The sequence below is a fragment of the Sphaerodactylus townsendi genome, linkage group LG03 (assembly GCF_021028975.2).
Source record: "Sphaerodactylus townsendi isolate TG3544 linkage group LG03, MPM_Stown_v2.3, whole genome shotgun sequence".
Lineage (NCBI taxonomy): Eukaryota > Metazoa > Chordata > Lepidosauria > Squamata > Sphaerodactylidae > Sphaerodactylus > Sphaerodactylus townsendi.
The window spans coordinates 52,914,244-52,930,304 of record NC_059427.1 but is presented as its reverse complement, the minus strand read 5'-3'; the positions used below and the strand labels follow the sequence as shown (position 1 = coordinate 52,930,304).

The 16,061-nt window shown below is 42.4% G+C and overlaps 2 protein-coding genes across 4 annotated transcripts in view; both read left to right on the top strand.

The window, feature by feature from the left end:
• GATA2 (GATA binding protein 2) overlaps window positions 1-16,061 on the top strand; it is a 627,541-nt gene that overhangs the window by 14,834 nt on the left and 596,646 nt on the right. The gene's annotated exons all lie outside the window — the stretch shown is intronic.
• The window catches only part of CELSR3 (cadherin EGF LAG seven-pass G-type receptor 3), a 231,456-nt gene that overhangs the window by 205,035 nt on the left and 10,360 nt on the right, over window positions 1-16,061 (top strand). The window lies entirely within an intron of this gene.

The following is a 16,061-nucleotide window of genomic DNA, read 5'->3' as shown; positions in this document are numbered from 1 at the left end:
ATTTTTAAATGGTGTTATTTTAACTCGTCAGAAGTTGTAAAGGCTGTGATTATCTTGCAATGTTAATGTTAAACTATTTATATGCCATTAAAGGTATTCGAAATCGAATTCATACCATGAAAGGGAGAGGAATGCCTCTTGAGGCAAACTCCCAAATTGCAAATGAAGTTTTTTTAGAGAACCAGAGTCCCATTTATGCCGGCCCAAAGTGGTATTGTGTGTCCAGCATAAAGAATCCCTGACGTGAAAGAAGCAGGAAAAAGCTAGGTTGTGTTTTGTTGTTTACTTGACTGAAGCAGAATAAAAATTTTAAAAATCAGTAACTTAAATGTATGTGAAATGCAAATGGTTTTTCTGTGCTTTCGAGAGATATTAATGGCACCAATAATCCTTGTAAATAAAATATGAATAGCTATTTATCATGGTAGTTTCGGTTTATATTGTTTTGTAATGTAAATGTTTGCAATAAAAGTGTCGCTGTTTTGATCTCCTCGCTAGAATCCTTTATTTTTGAAAGCCAGCCTTTAAATGAACAAGAGGAACAAAAGGGAGGCAATATGGATGTTTCCAAATCATGTGAAATGAATTCATATCTGGTATGTTTGAACTGTCTTCACTCATTATATTTTCAAATATATGAAGGAATTGAGGCTGAATTAGGCGCAATGCTGTTAGAGACATAAATCATAAAACTAAACGATGTCTAGTCTCAGAAGCAAAGTCTGCCACCCTCTGTTACATATGCTGTAGTGCAGTGATTTGTAAGTCCAAAAAGTATATGTAATTTTAGGATCGTTTTAAAAAGCTAGTATTGAAATACATTAAAACCAAGGCTTTGAATCTGGCATTTATCGAAAGTAGACTTGGAATGGTATCTAGATAACATACAATAAGATACGCATGAAATACATGAATTCCATTTTCTTGCAATGTTCTCAGTGGCAAGAGTGTTATAAGATGCCCAATCTCCTGAACAGCTATGATGTGCTCTTTTGTGAAACTGTTGCAAATTTTAGACTGGAAATTAGTAATTTTAACTGTATTTCTTAACTTTGTTTTGCTTTAAATTTTTTTCCTGTTTTGTATGCCAATAAAGGCTTGTGTGTGTGTGTATATCTAGATCAGGGGTAGGGAACCTGCGGCTCTCCAATTGGCCATGCTGACAGGGGCTGCTGGGAATTGTAGTTCCTGAACATCTGGAGAGCCGCAGGGTCCCTACCCCTGATCTAGATAACTTGATTGTCATACTTAATTTAAGCACAGTCAAAACTCTCAATATTAGCACTTCAAAACCGTCCCTAACTACAAATGACTTATTCAGCAGATGCAGATTTTACAGACTCAGTACTTTTTTCCGGTATAATCTTTCCAGAGTTATAAACCATAAAACACTAAACTTCTGCAACACTCATGTATGTTAGAAAATATTAACATTAATACTCTTTTTCTAGGTACCTTACACTGGATTCACATTCAATGCAGACTTCACATCAGAGTTGCTGTTCTTGCCAAAGAAGAAGGGAAAGGTTAGGTTCTATAGAAGTCTATGTAAAGTGCTGCCAAATCGCAGCTGACTCATGGTGACCTCATGGGGTTTTCAAGGCAAGAGATGATCAGAGGTGGTTTCCTTTAGGTAGCAACCCTGGACTTCATTGTTGGTCTCCCATCTGAGCACTAACCAGCGCCAACCCTGTTTTGCTTCTTAAAAACAAGGTCAGGCAGCCTGAGCCATCCCAAAATGCAAGGAAGTATATTCCACCCGATGAATATGACCACTCTAGTGTAGTGGACAAAATATTCAACTTGACTAATCAAACCTGAGTTTAAATCTTGGCTTAAAGGTAAAGGTGGAGTGATATCACATCACGACTTTTACTAGGCAAACTCAGTCATCTACACTTTATCCCCAGCAAGCTGGCTACTCATTTCACTGACCTTGGAAGAATGGAAGGCTGAGTCAACCTTGAAATGGCCATTGTCAGGATCAAACAGGTTGTGAACAGAGCTTTGACTGCAGTATTGCAGCTTAGCACTCTGCTCCTAAAATCCCTTCTTAGCCACGAATTAAATTGAGGACCACAGACAGATTGATCTCTCAGTGTGAGGATAAAGTGAAATAATCCATGACCTCCACCCTAAGCTTTCTAAAGAAAGTACAAATATAATACACTAGCAATAAAGCCCATTATACAAAAAAAATACAATGGGCTCTAGAAAACTAATCCTCCCAGGGCAAGAGACATGGACAGATATCTACAGGAAATGGCATCTGGCACAACCATTGAAATTGTGCCCCCTAATTCCCAGGTTTGTCAAGGAGGGGCAGCAGAATGCCTGTGAAGATGGGGAGAGTTCGCACCATCTTCATAGACCCCCATTTGCAAAGCTGGATCCTGGCTTTGCAAAGCAGGGGCAGGGGAAACCAGTAAAATGCCTGTGATGGTGGAGAACCCTTTGTGTGAAACTATACAACAGGCTCTAGCAAGTGAGGACACGCAAGTGGGGACCTGAGAGGACATTACCTCCACCTGTTTTTTTCTGTTCTCTCTCATCTTCTCAGCCCCTCACTTGCCCCACCACTACAAACACCCTGTGAGGTGGGTGGGGCTGAGAGAGCTCCAAAGACTGTGACTTGCCCAAGGTCACCCAGCTGGCATGTGTTCGAGTGCACAGGCTAATTAGTTCCCCAGATAAGCCTCCACAGCTCAAGTGGCAGAGTGGAGAATCAAACCCGGTTCTCCAGATTAGAGTGCACCTGCTCTTAACCACTACACCACTGCTACCCCTTCTCTCAATCATCTCTGTTTTTGTCCCAACTTTCTTTCTAGCTCAGTTCTTTCTTTCTACCCCACTACCCCAACTCTGTTTTTAACTTTCTGCTCTACTACTCCATCTCTGTCTTTCTCTCTCATTCTACCCACTGCCCCAAGTCTCTTTCTATCCCCAACCCCACCCCAGCTCTCTCTGTCTTCCTACTTATTGCATCTCCCTCTTCCTTTCTTCCTACTCAAACTCTCTATTCTCTACATTTCTGCCACCCTATCCCAACTTTCGTTCTCTTCTTCTGGCTACCTACCCGCTAGCTCTCTCTTTTTCTTTCTGCCTTTCACCAGCACTTACTTTCTTTTTGCTGCTACCCCAACTCTTTCTTTCTCCCTTGCAGGATGTAAAAAGGTATAGTATAGATCAATCTCAGAAGAACTCAGAAGCAAAGCAGGGTCCATACTCGGATGGGAGACCACCAAAGAAGACTCTGCAGGGAAAGGCAATGACAAACCATGTTTGCTTTATTCAGGGAACCCCTCCCCGACCATTCTGAGCCTGTAATCACATTGAGAGTTCAGACCCAGGGTGGTTGGTGCGGCCACAAAATGGCTGCTGCGAGAGGTGGGGCTAACCACAACATAGATAGTGCGGGAAACAGAGAGAGGCACACCACACAGGAAATCCAAATGCAGGGGGGAAAAGCAGTAAGGAGAGAAAATAAAACAAGCACTCTGGTGGCAGCTTGAGCTAAAAATGTTATTTTAATCTGCACAGGCAGATTTTCAATACAAATCAGAATCCCTTCTGGGCTGTCACCCCACTTGGTCACACTCACTTTCTAAAAACACTTGGTGGGCACCAAGAAACGTGTTGCTTGGTGCCATATTGTCCATTGGCACCATTTTGAGCTCTCCTGATTTAACTCAGCAATGAAGGAATAAGGGGGAACTCCTCCTATGGATTAAAAACTGGTTGAGAAACAGGAAGCAAGGGGTGGGTGTAAATGGGAAATTCTCGCAATGGAGAGATGTAGAGAGTGGTGTCCCCCAAGGATCCGTTTTGGGACCAGTGCTCTTTAACCTATTCATAAATGAGCTGGAAGTAGGGGTGGGTATAGTGGTGGCCAAGTTTGCAGATGATACCAAATTATGTAGGGTGGTGAGAACCCTACATCCGTTATGTTATGTTACTATGGTATAAAATGGAAAAGAAAGAAAAGCCACCCTCTGTCTTCTAATACTTATTGACAACTTGAACATGCAAAGCTGCTTTATGCTGAGTCAGACATGAGGCTCTGTGCCTCTGGCTGGTGTGATCTCAGGCAGAGGTGGGCTTCCCAGTACTTGTTATCTTCTTCATGAAATGCACATGCTCAGGATCTGATTCATACTATCTCCCAATTAAGTAGACCAAAGTTATCATACAGTTCCTATAGTATGTCACACAAAAAACGATACTGTCAGAGTGGTTTTGTTTATAGGCAACCGTATTTTATTTTAATTTGTTAATTTATTGATCCATTTTAAAGGAGATGTCTTTATTTCATTTTTAATCTTAGTAAATATGTACATATTCTTTTTTTCCCCTTACCTATTAGCCGAGTTTGAGATTACCAATGGTTCCCTCGGAGGTCTACTGTTCTCCTTGTGACTCAGAAGCATCTCTGAAGATATTTGATTTCCTCCTTCAACCTAGAACCCGCAACTTAGAGGAGCAAGATAAATACGAAAGTAAGTTCTAAACCAATGGGTTAATGAAGCATAATGGTTAACAATGGTTTATTTTATTCAAAAATAAAAATAGATACCAATAAAATTACATTAATTGAGGCATCAGTAGGTTAAATATTTTTGAATATTTATTTCAAAGAAAAACAGTAAATTAGCTCTGTAAGTGGAAAAGAGGGTCAACAAGAACAATATGGTCTCAACAATAACTGTTTATGCTAGCAGTACCAACATTTCAGAGTATCTTTAGGAGACTCTCCTGATGATACCACCCAGGTTTAGTGAAGTTTGGTTCAAGCGGTCCAAAATTATGGACCGTCAAAAGGGTAGCCCCATCTACTATTAGCTCCCATTGGAAACAATGGGGGATGGGAGCACCCCCTGAACCAAACTTTACCAAACCTGGCTGGCATCATCAGGAGTGTCACCTGATGATATCCTGAAATTTTGGTGCCACTAGCCCAGGGGTCGGGAACCTTTGCTACCCAAAGAGCCATTTGGACCCGGTGGCAGCAGCTGGGGAGCCTTACCCCCACCTCACGGTGCTGCCTCACCCTGCCCCACACCCAGGCAGCCCTAGCTCTGCAGCTCCAGCTGCCGCCGACGGCAGAGCACCTCCTCCCCCCTTCCAGAACAGGGGGAGCGTGCCTCCTCCCCAGCAGGCTCCTGCCCCCCACCCTTACCCCCCACTCCCGCCAACTGACATGCCAGCCGTCATTCCCCTCCTCCCCTCACCCTCCCACGGCAGGTTCTGAGGCTCGGCTTCTGGCAGCCAGCCTCTATGTGACTTTCTTAAAAGGGCAATTCTCCAAAGATATTGATTAAAGATTGCTTTCCCCTTTAAGCAATCTTTTGCAAGAATTACCTCTTTAAGAAAAGTCATAAGAACTAACTGGCTGCCTGGAAGGCGACAGCTTAGAACTAACCTGGGTAGAGAGTCGGGGTGGCTGCTGAGGAAGGCCAGACTGCTTGTGAGTAAGCGCTACAGTGCTTACTTTCGCCAGAGTAAAGCGCTTCGCAGCTTACTCGTGAGTAAAAGCGGGGGGGCTCCTCCACGGGGGGGGGGTGCCCGGAGACTTCATTTGGACCTGGTACGCCTCTGGAAGGGGCAGCCGGGGCAGGAGCCACAGTACAAGCGGGAAGGAGCCGCATGCGGCTCGCGAGCCGCGGGTTCCCGACCCCTGCACTAGCCTAAAAACTGTGCCCCCTGCTGGCCAACAAAGTAAATACCCTAAAATATTTTTTTAATCCTCACTCGCATATAATTCGAGGGGAGCTTTTTAGCACAAAAATGTGCTGAAAAAGTCGACTTATATGCGAGTATATATGGTAAGTCTTTTAGCAGCAGTAGGAGCATGGAGGGTCTGTTTCCATGGACCATCAGTTAGCCTCCAGGAGGCAGGCAAATAGCATGTAAGCATCCTCAAAGGTCAATGAATATTCTAATACAAAATTAATATGAGTAATTATTTCCTCCCAAAAAGACCAAATAACTTGAAGGTCCACAGCATGTGTTGGAGATGTATCTTGTAAGTTACAGCATCATCAATTAGACATTTTTCTTAGTCCTTTACTAAAAAGGTACTGTGGTGTCCAGGTGAATAAGTCACAGCTTGAGATCTATCAAAACAACAGGTGTAAAGTTTAGGGCCATATTCCATTATTTAGGTAAGATAGAGCCATCGAGCTCTATATTCCATTCATATCTGAGAATTTAAACATCATAATTATTAACTGAGGTCAAATATTTATAAAAAGACTTGTAGGTTTTGTTTTCTCTATTAATCCAATGAGAGTTTCCAAGAGTAAGCTTCTAAAACAGTGAGTGCTACAGGGCCATAATTAGATCCCAACAAGTGTTGCAGTTGTAAATATTGCCATTCAACAGAGATCTATTTCACCACAAAACAACATTATGTAGAAATGTGCTGGGAAAAATCTTTCAACTTTTCTTTCAGCAGAAAGTGGTAGACTGGCCACTAAGGCTACTAGGAATAATCCTGGTGGGCCAATGGCCTGGAACCGTGAGGAGGCCCCTGCCATGAACGGGTGGTCCTTTACCTCTCCTCAAGTGATTATGACTCATTTCTACCAGGATGTGGGTGTCTACTTGCTGATCCTCCCTTTTTCCCCTTTCTGTGAAGAGGTGCGACTCTTTTCCAGTGCCATTTTTGTCTCCCAATCTGCCCCAGCTAGCAGTACTTTGAAAACAACTGTATTATGAAAAATAAAGGCACTTTCCCCTCAGATCCAATTACAATTATTTGGAAGCTATTCTTGTTTCAAGAAATGAAATCCTCATCAGTCAAAGATTTGTGTTTAGGACATAGGTGCTTGAAGTAAAGTGAAATGGAAAGTAGATATACACACATCTGTTTCCTCTTTCTTAGCAATTAAAAACAAGATTATATATAAACTCAAAATAGCTTAGTTATCAGACAGAGCCTATTGCATGTAGTGAATGTGCATGCAGGGGAGACATTAAAAGAAGCTGTCAGTGAAATGCTGCCTTTGTCCAAGAAGGGTAGGATTATGTTAGGTCTTGAACCTTAAGCCAGTAAATGGATTCTGTATAGTTGATCATTAGCATTTATTGAGAAGCATCAGAGCCCCAAAGCTTGGCAGAGCCAGTTCTGACAAACCTGGCTTTTGCCACCCCCTTTATCCCCTGCCAGTCCCCCCTCCCAGATTCCCACGAAATTGTGAGAAACAGTCCCTGGAGCTGAGGCGCCCCAAGGCCCCTGGCAGATAGTAAGAGAAGCCACCTGGCTTCCTGCCCCCACAAAATAATGGATACAATTCTCATGGGATCACAGTGTCAGGGGAAGCCGAGTTATCTACAAAGCATGTGAAGCCATAAAGTAAAGATCAAAGAAAGAATGCACCAGATGGCAGTGGTAACATATACCAGGCTGGTTACATATATCTTCTAGCATTTGATTTGTAGCTTTAAGCAGTTACAGTGAGGTAGGAATGCATATCAATCACCTAGATACAATCCTCCTGACAGGTTGACTTTTCTTTCTTTCACTGGAAAATGTAAGTGTCACCTCTCTGGAGACCAACTCAAGGTGTCTCGCAAAGTAAAAACAAATACAATAAAATCACAAAAACAACCACCATAGTATTATCATTGTGAAATCTTTTCATTACTTTGTGCCAACAGCAGAGCCTTCCTTTGTCACAAGGGCTTTTTTTCTCTAGAGGAAATGGCATGTGCCACTGTCACCTGGCTTTTTGCACCAGAGGAAGGCTCTGGCATTAAGGGAGTAAAATACTTGGGTTTAGTAAAGCTAGTTTTTCTCTAGCCACAAAGACCTTTGACATTTTGTTAAGGCCATAGGAAGCAGAAGTAAAGGGCCTGACTGGTGGCCTCTATTCTCTTCCCTCAGTGTCCAAAAGAATGATCATAACAAAGGATAAGAAATTCGTGCCTGGGCCAAAACCTGCAAGCCCTGCACACTGGGAAATGCCCTTCTTTGGAGTATCTCCATGTTCATCTGTAATCTATCAGCAGCCAGAAACAAAGCCTAAGGAGAAGGTCTGTATGACACCTTGTGCGGTTAACAAAATACTGCTATAGATATCCTCTTTGGCAGACTGAAGAAATAGCCCCAATTAAATGTGTCTGTGTTAATTATACCTTTTAAAATTGTGATTAGAACTGACTATTAAAAGATTATTGGCTTGTTGTTTAAACAGCTGTTCATGGTGATTTGGAAAAGAGCATGTGATAATCCTCCATATCATATGGACTTGTTCCCCTTTAAGAGCTGTGCGTCAAGGGACTGTGCAACATTTCACCCATGGCTGTGATTACTGGGAGAACAGTTGTCACTTATAAACCTTAGCACATTTGCCATACTTATTAACATTTAGTAACGCAGTGGATTTGCAGCATGTGAGTAACTTCAATTTAGAAAGTGCAAGTAGAAATGTTGAGAATATTATTGTGGATGTGGACTAGCTCATATGTCCAAACTTTTCCCTCCAAAGAGACACTACTACTGCCAAAGAGTTATGGAGTGAAATTTCATATCTGTTCAATTAAGTTGCAGAGTCTTGATCAAGCAGAAAACCATATCAGGCCAATTGGCGGCGGGGGCGTGGGGTGTGTGTGAAGCGGGTTCTGGATGTGTCATGGACCCATGCTGGCATGTTTGCCCACCCCGCTGGTGAAAATAGCACCTACGCCAGCAGGGAATGCAAACACCACAGTGGGTGGGCGTTATGCAGCTTTGCGGTATCCGAACTGGAAAAGGCCTCCGCCCCCAAAGCTTTGCTGGCATAGAGCAGGATGCCAATGTGGGTGGGGGCAGGCGAGGGGCATTTCCAGAGGTGGAGCCAATAGTAGTCAGCTTCCATTAGGTTTTTCACCTGGGAACAACCCAGTGTAGCCCTTCAACTTACACCACATCAACGTGGCGTAAATCTGTTTTTCCTACGGAATTTTCCAGATGGCAGCAGATTTTTTTTCTTGCTTCTTGCTGCACCTCCCAGAGGTCCATTGGAGGTGCTGCACACTACCTTCAACATGCTGTCCCCAGCTGCAATGGAGTCCCCCCACTCCAATCTGGATTGGTCTGCCCAAAACATTGTATATGTTTGTGTGTATGTTAAGAGCCAAAAATCACACAAGTTAATTTGGCTGAAAAAGCCATGATCCAAATCCCAGTATTGCATGAGTACGTGATATGATATCCCAACATTACATCAGTATAACCACAAAGGAATTCAGCTAAACAGTAAGGTAGGGAGGGTGGGAGAGTGAAACGCCATCTGACGCTATATGGTTCCTGGTTTTATTATTGCTAATTAGTTGTTTATGTTAAGTTTTTAAGCTGTTTTTATCACTGTTGTCCACCGTCATGAGCCCCAAGGGGGGGGGGGGCGGTTTAGAAATCTAATCAATAACAACAACAAAATTAATATTGGTTTTGTTGTTTTTCTTGTTAGCTTGTCAAGATAGCTGAAGTGCAGAGTGAATTATCTATTACTGAGTCATTAAAAAAGGGTCCAACTGAACAGCAGCAACAAGCCAATGAAGAAACAGCTTCAGAAACCTTGGAAATAATGTTAGAGGCTGAATGTGAGGGCTTTTTGGACAAAAGGGAGACTTCGGAGCCACTGCTACAAACAGGTCTTTCCAGATGCCCGTTTCTAATATTTGCTTTTGTTGCATATCAAATACTATTATTATATTTCTTTGGAAGCAGACCATGTCTTACTGATTAGTCATTAATACACATTACACTTTTTGCTCATTACATTTCTAGTTCAAACCCCCCCCCCCCCCATGACATGTCTGAAGCTCTACCCCCCATTTGTGGTTTTTTAAATTTTTTAGTGTTTTTTTAAATTTTTTGGTCTGCAGGGGGCACAGTTTGTAGATTAGAAGCACCAAAATTTCAGGGATTTGTTGGGAGACTCTCCTAATGATAGCACCCAGGTTTGGTGAGGTTTGGTTCAGGGGATCCAAAGTTATGGGCTCCCAAAGGGGGTGCCCCATCCCCCATTGTTTCCAATGGGAGCTAATAGGAGATGGGGGCTACACTTTTGAGGGTCCATAACTTTGGACCACTTGAACCACACTTCACCAATCCTGGGTGGTATCAGAAGGAGAGTGTCCTAAAGATACCCTGAAATTTTGGTGTTGCTAGCCTAAAAACTGCACTCTCTGCAGGCCAAAAACTGAAAAAACACTTAAAAAATACAAAAAACACAAACGAACATGGGGGGGGGGGAGCGCAAAACTCAGATTTTGCACCCGGCTCCATTTTCCCTAGCTATGATTCTGATGTACACTGCTCATTTCAGACAAAATGGTGATGGTGCATGCTCAGACATTTATACATAGTATGCTCTCCCAGTACATGGGACAGGAACGCCAGAAATTTAATGCTTGAAAAGGGTTTGTATCTTCATCTGTTCTTGTCAGATTTGTAGTGCAGGGTGATATAGATCACAAGCTGTAAGTTGGATGTTACATCCCAGCTCAACTGGTAGCTCGCTATGTAACCTTCGCCAAGTCACTATACCTCAGCCCTCTCATCCCCATCTCGAACAAGCTGAAAATAAATAGTGACCCTTTCTTTTGTTTGTTGAACTAACTGAACAATTTAACTGACGTTCTTTGAGCACTTAGCACTCTATAAATAGCAAGGACTAGATCCAACAATTGGAGCTCTGCTCTGAGAATTAGTCTTTCCTACTTTCTGTTTCAGTCTCCCTGTACTCCCTGAAAAACTGCTCCTGAGTCAGGGAACCTCCAGGAACCACATGAGACACGGCATAGGAGGGTGTCGTTTAGAGGGGAAATCATGGAAATATCCTCCTCGCACAAGCAAATGCAGCTCCTTCAAGCACAAGAGCAGTTTTGGATCCAAGTGCCATTGCAATCATTTCTGAGTCAGGGCTTGACAGATCTCAGCTACGCAGTTGACCTGATGTCTAGCAATTTCATTGTATCATTCAGCATTTTCAGCTATGATTTTATTGTGGTGTTGCTCAGCAATTTTCTGTACAGTCCCCTGATGAACGAGTGAGAAAGAGATCCCCTTTGATTGCCAATAAGGTTATATTTTGGATCATGGGACCCACATGAACAAAAAAACACGAGGAACGGAAGCTATAATGAGAGGAATTGGCTGAGACTGAACGAAAAAGCTGGCTGGATTCAACTCAAAGTTTGTTTATCATTTTGCATCACAAGGTTTTGTTATATGGCATAAACCTACATGTGTATGAAGTACTTGTCATTCCTTGGTTGAATGTAAACATAACTACTTGCTCAGTGGCTTAAAAATCACCTGTAGCTCTTATGAGCACTATTCCCTTGTGTGGCATCTACCCCATATTTCAGGAAAATGGGCAAGTCCCTTGCCAAGTGGGCTTCTGATTAACAGGTGAATTCCCACCTTGAAACAGCCAAAGCTGGAAGGACAACTAACCTGTGAGTCTCCTTGAGATGAGGGCCTTGTGCCAAAGATGAAAGCAAATGCACCTTTTTTAATTGATGGTAATCACAAATATAGCTCTCTATGAGCTGCACGGTGATTAGTACCATTTATTTACACTGTTCAGTGATGGTGGATGAATTCATTTTTTAGCTAATTGGCACCAATATTCAATTAAGTGGAGCTTTTGAAAGCAATAATGGAATTGTGAAAAACTGGAGAGAGTTTAAGCTTGGGTTAAAGGTTAGCTTTGTGTTTTGGTGATAACAAACATGATTACTACTATATTCATTTCTACAGTACAACATTTCAGTCATAGCTTTAAAGTATAAAGACAGAGTATGACTAAGGGAGAAGAGTTTACAATTAGGATTAGGTTTTGGGTAGCAATAATCAGAAAATATGACAATTAATACAAAACCATGAAGGATGACAAAAAAAAAACTTGGGCTGTTGCCTAGAACCTGAGGCCTGGAGCCTATTCTAAGTAAATATACATAGTATCTGACTGTATTGCTACAGTATTGTTCATATGTTATCTGTGTTAACTATACTGTTTTCCATTCAGTATATATTTGCAGGGGGGAAAAGGGATCTCAGATTCATTTCTAGATTTCAATAAGCTCATTCCATTTCTTTGAGATGGATCTAAAGAATCATGGGCAAAAAGAAAATAGTTGCTCTAACAGTGGCACTCACTCCATGGCTTTGGAGCTACAAGTAAGTGGCTTAGCCACCACAGAGAATGTATGTGAATGGGCAGCTGCCAGCCTTAACCTTTGCAAAATGTCTCCTCTAGAAGGGCCAGCAGTTTAACGAAAAGGTTCTATATATGTTGGCACAAGTGCTTATGCAGGTTAGAGAATTAACTAGCCCAGGATCACTCAGCATTTGGGAGACCTCAGCCTCTGTGCCCTGTTGTTGGACCTCTAGGAAGTATGAAAGACAGGATGCTGGACTAGATGCACCACTGGTCTGATCCAGCAGGCTTCTTCTTACCTTCTTATTTTCTCATGCAAAATTTTTGTGAGCAGAAGACACCTTCCTACATACGCGAGGATACCTTTATTTTCAATCATATTGTTCATGCGTATAAAATCTTTTTTGCCATTTTTTTAGGTTCTTCCCTTTCTGAAAAAAGAACAGAAACATCTACTGAGGTGAGTATGCTATTCAGCAGAGACAAGGTATTTTTTGACCCACTACATTTGGCCCACTACGAGATTTTATCCAGCTAAGACAGCTTGCTCACCCCTCACCAGAAGCAGCAAGAGGAGGAGGAGCCTCTGGCTGTGTGGAGGTTGCATGAGGGGAGCCCAAGTGCCACCACCACCCCATTACCCAAGAGCCTGGACCTCACAGAGGAGGAGGATGAGCAGCTTGAGCAAGCCCTCTCTGAGGCGAGGCTTTGGTTCAGCTCCCAACCCCGCACCACCTCACTTGTTCATTCGCTCTCCCTCCCCTTTTCCTTCTCCCTCCCTCCCTCCCATCTAACACTTCAGGCGACGGCACTAAAGTAAGCAAGATGGAGCTCAACTCCAACTACAGCAGGGCCAACAAGATCTCAAAGAGCAACAGGAAGTGATTGAGCACATTGATGAAGTATACTCTACTCTCGGGGTTTTTTTAAAAAAAAACAAGAAAACTTATAAAGGGTGTATAGACAGAGTAAGAGAGGGTGGGTTTCAGATGTCAGGATAGGTTAAGTAGGCATTGTGACAAAACATGACTTCACCTTTGGCATGTTTAATTGTGATGTTTAAACAAACATCCTTGCAGTTTAAGATGGCACTTTTAAAATAAAATTCTCTCCTAATGACTTTTGAGCACTGCCGCTTGATGGAGAGTCAGCAGAACCTGTAGGATCTTATTTGGAATTGACATTATTGTGATTTTGTTCTTTGCTTTGTTTAATTTTGTTTCACTGGAAAAGAAAGATACTCAGTTTTAATTGTAATTGTCAGTTTTCTTTTATTCTGAATTATATCAGGCTGACAGTAAAAGATCCAAGTAAAACTTATTTATTTCATTTAAATTTTATCCCTTTATTTTCTAAAACTGATTTTTTTCAGCCCATAAATATTTGTAAAATACACAATGTGGCCCTTGTACTGAAAAGTTTGGAGACCCCTGCTGTTGAGTCATTTTTCTCTTGCTGTCCCCTCACTTTCTGTCTTCCCCCATATCCCTGAATTGTTCCCTCTTTCTCATTTCCACCCTTAATTCCATATATATGTAGAGCATGGAAAACCAGTCAGAATGTGGAAGGGGTAAGTGAGGTAGGAATCCTGCAGTCCTTAATACGATTCTAAGATTTATTAGGTTGACATAATCTATGGATTCTCTTACCTAGTTACATACCTATTCTAGTGCATTCTAAGTGAGATAGAATTACGGTAATTTTCTCTTTCTCAAGTATATCTTTCTTAAGCCAATTAACACAAAATTAGAATCCAATGCCTGGCATAAGGCAAATCTGACCTAAATATAGCCAGCCACCAGCTCTTTCAATACCCAATTATGCCAACAGTTCACATTGTTCATTGCAAAATAGTGGAGTGGCCTGACCAGTCACCAACACAGCCCATTATCAGTTTTAACAAGCAGATGTTTCAGTGTTTTTGCAGGGGTATGTTAGCCTTCAGGGGTATGTTAGCCTTGTGGAAGCTCCTGAACAAACTGAGGACATAGTTGATCCATGCATTTCTGTTCTGGGTAAGCAGAAATAGCCTCCTCTGAGTATTCTGGAAATATGATTTTTTAAAAAAATTGTGGGTTAGTTGGTTTTCATGATAATGTTGCATGCTTGGTGGAAATAGTAGATTAAAAGTTAAAAGCCATTGTATTATTCAGTATATCATATAGTATTTTATATCTCTGTATAGGAACATATGCCCCAGAAGCTCCTCAAAAGAGAAGTTTTGGGTCCCAAAAAGCTACACCTATCAAAACGTGCAAGAATGGTGGCAAAGGTATCTCTTTCTCTTTCTCTCCTTCTCCCCCCACTTTTAATAAGCAAGAGCAATGTCTGGATTTTGAATTCAGTTTCTCATTATTGAAGTACGGTGAAAAAAGTTTCTTTTTCAATGTACATGGGCTGCAACATTAAAATACTTAATGCACCTACCTGGAACTTCTATTGAAGTTATCAGATATTCCCATTTTAAATGTATTTTTATAATTGAAGTGAAAGTTGACAATAATATCAATACATGGGCAGCCCCATCCAAAGGACCAGGCTTCTAGATACGGCACTGCAACTGCTCTGCCCCTCTGTCCCCAAGGGGCCTTTCTGGCAGCAGGGGAAGGCAAAACATATTAAAAAGCCTCCCTGCTGCTGGAAAACCCCTGAAAAGGTGGTGTAAATCCAAAGCCCTGGGCACCAGCGTAGCAGAGGCAGTGGCCAGGTGGAAGCCAAGTAGCTTCAGTTCCTCCCCTAGCAATGCCTCTTGACGGCCCCCACTATGCCAGTGGCAGGAATGCAGGAATGCTGGTGTAACCTTTAACTGTGGGTTCTGTAGGGCAGAACTTGGAAGGAGATGCAAAGAACTAAATTTAAAACAAAATGGTTTACTTTTCTGAACAAATAACACTTATTAAACATTAACATTTGACATTAACACTTCACAGTCCTGTTGAGTTGCATTTCAAGTCCTTCTATTTACAGTCTTGTAATGCCAAGTCCAATTCTTCCTGCTGGTGGTTGGCTTATGAAGACTTCAGAGGCTTGGTGAACTGGATTCAAGATGATGAAGGTCCCCAAAAGAACTCCCATCAACTACATACACAGAAAGCCCTGAAACAATAAATTCTAACATTTACAATACAGCAAAAATAAACAACTCCCTTCCCACTAGTTCCCAACAACTTTGCAGTTACCTTAAACAAGGTGTTAAGAGCTTATAAAGAAATAAATCAAGGTCCCAGCCTGGTAGCCTTGCTTCCTCAAACTTCATGAGTTTTTGCAGCCTCCTGCTGCTTTGAGTCTCCACTCCTTTCTGGGTCAACCCATTCTGAACATAGGGGTTACACTGGCACCGTGCTTTGTACTGCATTCAGCCATCATGGAGGGCTGCAGTGGTCAGCTGCTGACAGATCTACCCCTCCCTCAGTGCTGGATTCAGGTCCCCCCTTGGATGGAGCGGTCCATTGGTATACTTACCCTGAAGGGGCCTTCTCCTGGCGGGCGACGAGGGCATCCTGATTGGGTGATTCCCAACTCATTCTCAGGGAGGCAGGACGAAGTTTGTTGTCACTTCCTGTAGATGGGTTGGGCACACCCCTTCTGACGTCAGTATTGGAGTAACATAGTAGTATAGAGAGAGAAGAAAACTGTACAACACGTGAGTATAACAGGAAGCAACAACCATAACATAGGGTAATAATGAAGGAACTGATACTAACGGTATCTACCCTGAACTACAAGGAGCCTAAGTGGCTGAAAGGGATTAACTGTCCCCCGCTAGGGAACTCTGTTCTATTAAACGTGATATGCTGTGTCCTAGGTGAGATTGGTGAATGTTGAGGGAGGGCCAGGATGCCCTCGTCGCCCGCCAGGAGAAGGCCCCTTCAGGGTAAGTATACCAATGGACCGTTCTCCTGGGGGTGAGGC